This window comes from Camellia sinensis, chromosome 2 (genome assembly GCF_055761805.1).
Source record: "Camellia sinensis isolate YWXY chromosome 2, ASM5576180v1, whole genome shotgun sequence".
NCBI classification, from domain to species: Eukaryota; Viridiplantae; Streptophyta; class Magnoliopsida; order Ericales; family Theaceae; genus Camellia; species Camellia sinensis.
Window position 1 is genome coordinate 223,591,182 of NC_138962.1, and position 8,062 is coordinate 223,599,243.

Here is an 8,062-nt window from a genome sequence, read left to right on the forward strand (position 1 = left end):
GGTTTAACAATTTAAAATATATATACTAACGTATACCGGTTCTTGAAAGTACAGTATAAATAATAAGATAAATTATCAATAGGTCTTAATAGTTGAATTTAATTTTTATCACGTCCTATTAAAAACAAGTCTTAATAAAATTATCACTAAAAATAATTTTTTTTGTGACAATTTTTTACACATATCACTAAAAATTGACAATTAGTGACTTTTTTTATCATGATTTTTTTATAAATTGTCACTAAAACTTACAATTAGTGATATTTTTTTATGATAAATTTTTCTCATAGAACCTATTAGACAATAAATCCACTAGGATTAGAATATAATTGTAATCTTAACATTATTTAAATTTATTTTTCAATTTGATAAAATCACAAATTTATTATAAAATTTTGGAGTTCTCACAAAATTTCTCACAAAAACTCGTTTTTACTTATTTAATAAATAGCTAGATAGATAGATGTGCTTAGCATATATACAATTTCCACGAGTATACATTTGTGTAGACGTCTCCGAACGCTCCGGGAGGATGAGTCCCGTTCTGTTCATATTGGGTTCACTATAGTTCAGGACTCTCAAATTGTTACGGTTCTTAATCTGAACCAAAGAGTCCAAATCCGGCAAATCGTTTTGAGAAAAAACAGATTTTTTAGAAAAGAAGTGCCAAACATAGACTGCTTTGCCAGATATAGAGTCGCCACCTAAATATTTTATTTTTGGGAAAATTTAGGAAATCCTGACTCGTTGCCTAAGGCCACGTGTCTGTCATCACCAAAGTTGCCTCGCCTCGGGAACTTGGGTACGATTGGGGAAGGTCAGCTATGAGCACCCCCTCTCACCCGATCAAAGATCGGCCTCTAATAACTATGATATCTTGTTTTGAAAACATTGCATGTTCTTATTCCGATTATTAGCCTAGAATTACTATATTATGCGCACAGCAAACAAGTGTAGACTAGATCGCCTAATTTGGAACAAAGCATCGCATATCCGTTTGTTTGGAAAATGTTTTGAAATTTGCTACTCGCGAGTAGGCTAAAATATAGATTTTGATGAGTTGTTCCAACTCAAGCAATCCAACCTTCACCCACAGGCATTTAGGCAGTTCATATCACATAAGCATCTAGCCACATGGTAAGCATACTGTCATGTTAACATTCACACTCGTGCGAGATGCTAGAGCACAAAATACTTACAGGGTACTCCAAGTCAAAACAAAGAACTCGTTAGCAATCAATGTATGATCCAAGTCCATGTTAAGTGCCTAATGCAACGCATACAGAATGCAATTAGGATAGGCCCGGCTAATCTTAGGATGTCATGTGAAATGCAACCGTTTGATACACATATTCAAGTTTAGATTTGAAATACTATGCAGTTAGTATGATGCGCCAAGCTCGATGCATGCAATACTGATGAATGATGCATGCATGCACAGCATAAGGATGCTAAATTAAATATGTCCTAGTACTAACCATCAAAGAAGGCAAGTAAAAGGGAGAAAGAAGTGGGGGTTGGAAGACATGCACACACACACCCACACTTATTACAAATTTGCTCTCGCTCGGAGGGACCGAAAGAATAATACAGATCTAACTAACCCACAAGCTAATTGAATATTATAGACCAATTAAACTAGTTAAGCAAATTAACTAATCTAATAAAACAGTAAACAGCCTCGGGAAGAGGGCCTGATGCAATGCGTGTTCGGCTCCGCTCGGAAGCCCACTGTCATGCACAAGTTGCCTCTGTCTACACTATTTTCTTTCTCTGATCATTGCAAAATTCCCAAGGTGCATTCTATGAACCCTGTGGGACACCACCAGCCAAGGGAAATAGTCACCGGCCAAGGGGAATGATCACCGGCCACTGGTTAAGATATCGGCCACCAATTGTTGGTCGGTCGGCACTAAAGATGGCCAGCCGGCCAAATCTTCCTGCAGAATCCTGTTTTGACAGCAGCAGAGGGCAAAACAAGGCATGGCAATGCATTCCAAGCAAATGTGTGCACCAACACATCCCTTATCATGTTTATGACTCAAAGGGACATGGTTCTTGGTTCTCGGACCACCAATCGTACATTTCAATGCGTGATGGCCCAAGGGACCAAGTGTGCCATTTTGATTTCAAATGTAATGCAATGCATATAAACATACAAGGGAGCCTTCAACCTCTATCATGGCTTGATCAAGAGGTGAGGCATGTATGCCAATATAATGCAACCTAGGCATGCGAACTAGGCATGCAATATGAACATGCAAGCAAGTAATGATGCTAGGCACACAACCTAAGGAATCAATCATGCAAGGAATGGAAAGACAAGCATACAAAAATGTAATGTGGGCATGCAAGTAGGCAAGGCATGTGACAACATGTTAGGCAACTTAACCAAGATAAATGCATGCCAAATGCAAAGCCATTTAAACATGCAACAACACATGATAAGCCAAGTATGCAATCAACACACAAGGTGAGCATGCCACAACATGCGAGAATGGACTTAGACTAATTTAGACAGCCCTCAAATAAGCCTAAAACAGTGGCCAACATGCTCAAGGATGAAAACCAAGACACATACAAGTAGGCATGCATGCAAGGTCCAACACTTAGGCACGTAGAGACAGCTTTTAAGCACACTTAAAAGAGAATAAACATGGACCAATGGCTTGCATTATAAGCTCTAAAATTTCATGAAAAAGAGGTGCCAAACCGACAATCAACACAAGCAAAGCATGCAAGCATGGCCAAAACTCGAGGCAAGCTAAAAGGGTATTGAGCTACACTTAGCAAAACCAAACATGGTAGGATTTAAACAACCAAAATCAGAGTCTTAGCATGTTAAAACAAAGCCAAAAACACATCTAGATGGCATCTAAATGGTCTAAACATGCAAGCAGACAAAAGAGACCAAACATGGAGCATAAGATGACAACCTTATAAAGCATTAAAGGGACATCAAATGCAAGCATACAAGCATGCCATGAGGACTGAAATGATATGCTAAGCGGTTCCAAACCACTGAAATGATGCAAGCAATGCATGCTCCACGCTCACACACCCAAGGCCTACAAACCAAAATGCAAGGTGGCTATACTAAGCATGTCATGGTCGACCAAAAAAACCAAAAACAAAGCTTAAGCATGCTAAAATGAGCACAAAAGCTTCACAAAGCTAAGCCAAAAGCATGCTAGAAACAAGGCTCAAAGCACAAGGCATGTTAAGGCAATCCACGGCATTACAAGACATGTATGCGATGCAAGCATGGTGTGTCCAAACCAAGTAAAAACAGAGGTAATATATAGAAAAATACTACTAAATAATACTTAAGACATGGCCAACATGCACTTAGAAAGGATGCTCACACATGAGGCAAAAATGACCCTTTTCAAGGACAACAAGGAGAGGGGGTGGCCCTCTCCTTCTTAGGACCTTAAGGCACCATCCTGACCACTAAAATCCCTCAAGATTTCAGTGGTGAGGAGGCCCAAACAAAGTGGTCCCGGAGCTCACCAAAATAGTACAAAAATAGAGCCAAACAAGGCCTAAGAGGGGTCAAATAACCCCAAACAACAAAACACTCTTAAACAACTATTTAGAGTAAGAAAAAATAAGACTTTTATATGTTATAAGCTAAGCTCGAAAACAGGTGTAAGGTAGTTGAAAAAGCTATGTAAAAATGGGGAATAAAGGGCAAGAGCACTCACCCTTGAAGAACACTTCCAAGATCACAAGACCAGACCTCTTCTTGGATCAAAACTAGCTTAAAAAGCTCAAGATCAACCCTCTAATGCCTCAGCAACTAAGGAAAGGTGTAATGGTAGGTGTTTGTGTGCAATAGTAAGAACAAACACACACTAATACACCAAAAAGATGAAGAGATATAGAGATAGAGTATATGTAAACCCTAACCCTAAAACTCAGAACTCTGGAGATTTTTTTTGTCAACCCTAATGGAGGGAGAAGAGGCTCCTTCTTATAGGGCTCACTCTTGCAAAGCTTCTCAAGTAAGCTAGTCAAGAGGGAGATCCCTCCATACACGTGTATGGAGGGGAGCAAAGTGGGTGCCAGCTATCACAGCTGGCACAAAAATATCTGCAAAAGTAGATGAACAGTGGTCAGCCAAGCAAAAATGCAATTTGACCAAAATACATGGTCGGTCGACCATCTAGAGTGCCGGTCGGCCAAACATTTGGCCGATGGCAACAAAACACAGCTGGTGGCCTCAAGCCATGGCGGGTGGAGTGTGGGGATGGCCAACAAGCCATTCCCTGCCCTCCAAAGCAAAAACACAAGTGTTTGGTGCAAAACCAAACACAAAACAGTCGAGTCGAGAGATCCTGAGGCAAGGTGCGTAGCCGAGACCTCCGGGAATTCAAGACGAACACAAACAAAGATGATCATCGAGTGTTCAAATGGTGAAGTCCGAGTCTTCAGGACGGTCAAAAATGGGGTGTCTACAGTTGCCCCTCTTTGACAGAACTTGAAAGTCATAAGAATGACGGGAGTGAATGTCATAGCCCAGAGACGATCCATTTTTGACAAGGCCAAAGACTTAGACAAAGCATGCAAGACAATAAAGATATGCGCCCGAAGGCAGGGGCAAAATGCAACCGATAATGCAAGAAGCCGAACATAACTTATGATCATGCAAAGAAAGCTGTAACGAAGCATAACATGCGACAGTTTTAAGCTAGCATACAACAATCCAACTACACACAATGCAGAAAGGATGTAAGAGAATTATGCAATTCTCGATACGTCTCACTCGGAGAATACAATACCTGCGCGGTTCGTCTGGTTGCACCAGCTTCAAATGAGCCGTACATACAATATCGTGCCTGTAAAAGAAAGCAACTTAACAGGTACAATATTGTTAGCAACATGCATGACAATGCAAAATGAATGCAAAATGATATGCAGTATATACAAAACTATGTATAATAATGCAAATGATATGCAATGCAATTGAATCATGATCCAATCATGAGCGGCTCAAAACCACACAAATGTCAAATAGATTGATGGAGATGCAAAGTCCGTCTACTATAGAAAAGGTGTCGCAACCCTCAAACCACAATAGCAGCAGTGGAATAGGCGCGTACACATGCAGAACTATGAGTGATGTAGACGGACACAGGAACAAGTAATTGGGTGGAATGACATAAGTGAGGCATGCTGTTCAGAAAAGATTATGATCCTAATGCTGGATGCAATCGAACTACATTACAATGCAGTATATACAATGGATATGGCGCGCGACCGAAACATATCTTGCCTAGGAAAGACATGTACACATGCAAACCGCGTCTAACACAAAAACGGTGCCACAACCCTTAAACCACAATACCAGCAGTGGAATAGGCGCGTACACAAAAGTCTCAGATCTGTGCTTTGACGTGAAAAGTATGAGCACATACCAGACCAAGCTCAATATGGAAAGGCGCAAGCCATAGCTGGATGTGATGCGGCAAATGCATGCAAGCTATAATGCAACATATACAAATATGCAATGAAATGGAATATTTACAATGGATAAGGCCTGCGGCCCAAATCGTATCTTGCCTAGGAAAAGCATGGAGACAAATAAGCCACGTCTAACACATAAAAGGTGCCGCAACCCGCAAACCACAATACCAGCAGTGGAATAGGCGCGTACACATGCAGAACTATGCTTCGACGTGAAAAGTAAGGGTACATACCAGACCAAGCTCAACATGGAAAGGCGCAAGCCATAGATGGGGGTGATGCAGTGGATGCATGCAAGCTACAATGCAACATATACAATATGCACTGGATGGAATGGATGTACAATGCATTATATTCAATGAATGCTATGTACAATGTGATCTGCCGGGAAGAATGCAATGGATGCAAATATAGTATTCACAGCGGATAAGGCACGTGACCAAACCTTGTTTTGCCTAGGAAAGGCATGCATGCATACAAACCAACGTTTTAACACAGAAACGGTGCCGCAACCCTCAAACCAACATACCAGCGTGGAATAAGCGCGTACACAAAAGTCTCAGATCTGTGTTTCAACGCGAAAAGTACGGGCACATACCAGACTAAGCTCAACATGGAAAGGCGCAAGCCGTAGGCGGGTGTGATGTAATGAACGCATGCAAGCTACAATGCAATATATACAAATATGCAATGGAATGGAATATATATAGTGGATGCATGACATATGCAGTTTATACAGTGTAATGCATGACATATCGTTATATACAATAATGCATGACATATGCACTATTTACAATGATGCATGACATATGCAATATATATAATGATGAAATGCATGATAAATGCATGAAAATGCATGATAATGCATGCTATTTACAGTGCATGACATATGCATATATTTGTTTGTTGTTTGTTGTTTGTTTTTGTTTTTTGAAATGCAAATGATGCATGTTGTCTGGAACGCATGACAAAGCAAGTTGCTTGAAATGCATGGCAATGCATGTGAGGAAGATACATAACAACGCATGTAAGGTGCGTATAGCAACGCGTGACGAGGATCATGCATGACAATGCAGACACCAACGGTTTCGCGCCTTCGAAGGATTTAAGGTCCCCTAGACCGAGTGCTGGGGAAAAATGCATGACGATGCAAATTGTGCGTGTTACAATGCGTGTGGACATGCATAACGATGCAAGGGATGATGTGTGCTACAACGCATGCAGACATGCATAACAACAAATGATAACGTGTGCAATGCACAAGGTGTGTGCATAACAATGCGAGAGAGGGATGCATAATAAATACCGAAGGAATTGCACTTTCAGAGGATTTAAAGTCTCCTAGACCGGGCGTATTTAAGGTCTCGCCAGACCGTGTTAAAAGCATACAATGCGAGCACAATGACGTATAACTCAACACGCGTTCATATCAAAGCGTTGTAAAGCAACGCATGCGGGGCAACTTTCGAATCTTGAAAGAGACAAAAGGATACAAAAAGGATACACCGCACCCGTATTCAAGTGGTACGTGCAGAAGACACGGTCTGAGGTCAAAACGGAGACCAGTTGAGCTTCGAAAATGCACTTTCTTGCACTGTCTTGAGAAATGAGGGCCCCAAACCACTTATCTGACCCAAACAAGACTGTAGGAGGATCACCGGCCATTGGAGGAGATCACCGGCTGTCCATCGGCCATAAAAAAAGTTCCATCGGCCAACAGAAAAACAACTCAAACAAACCACTACTTATTTTGAATACTCAGTTCGTACTCTGCTGGGAATTAATCTGCATACGGGCCATTTTGTTTATTCTACACACGGCAAACCCTGAACAAACAGTCCAATCTGATAAGACGGAATACAAAGGTAGAGTCGGTTGAAGTTGAAGCACACTCAGACGCCCCAAATTTTCCCTTTTCTTTTTGCTTCGCATAAATGTGGAGAATGGCACAGTACTCTGAGCACAACATGATTAAAATTTTTGAGATTGAAAAAAAAAAAAAAAAAAAGTTTTCAAACCGGGGTATTGAGCCTACAACTGAACTTAGTGAAAAAGACTCAACAGCGGAAACAAAAAGGGTAAACAACCTAAACACAACAAGACACGCTCGGAACAACTCAAAGCAAGAATCGTGACAAACAAAACAAAAGACACGACATACCGACGTGTTTACAAAAATGAGAAACCTTAAATCATGGGGAGCCAGTTCCTCTGGGCATTATCTCTCACCCTTTCTTATTTGTGATTCTCACATCACTCGACTCTCAGGCTCGGTTTTTTTCTCAAAACCATTTGGCTCGCTTTTTCTCTCAACTTACACCTCTCTATTCTTCATTCTCTCATTTTTTATCCCTTCCCGGGGTGTTTGATGGATGAATAGAAAGTTGTGGGTTCATATCCGATACGGTTAGCTCACGGCTATTTCTTCTGGTGGCATTTGGTCGATGCCCCAGACAAGGGAATGGAGTATCCTGATCTGTTCCAATTTGTGCTTCGCACTTGGCTCGATACCTTGTCACTTGGAGGTTGTTGAGAGCTTTCAACCCTTTATTGACAGCTTCAGTTGTGTCTTCTTCTGGCGAATAGAGTGCCC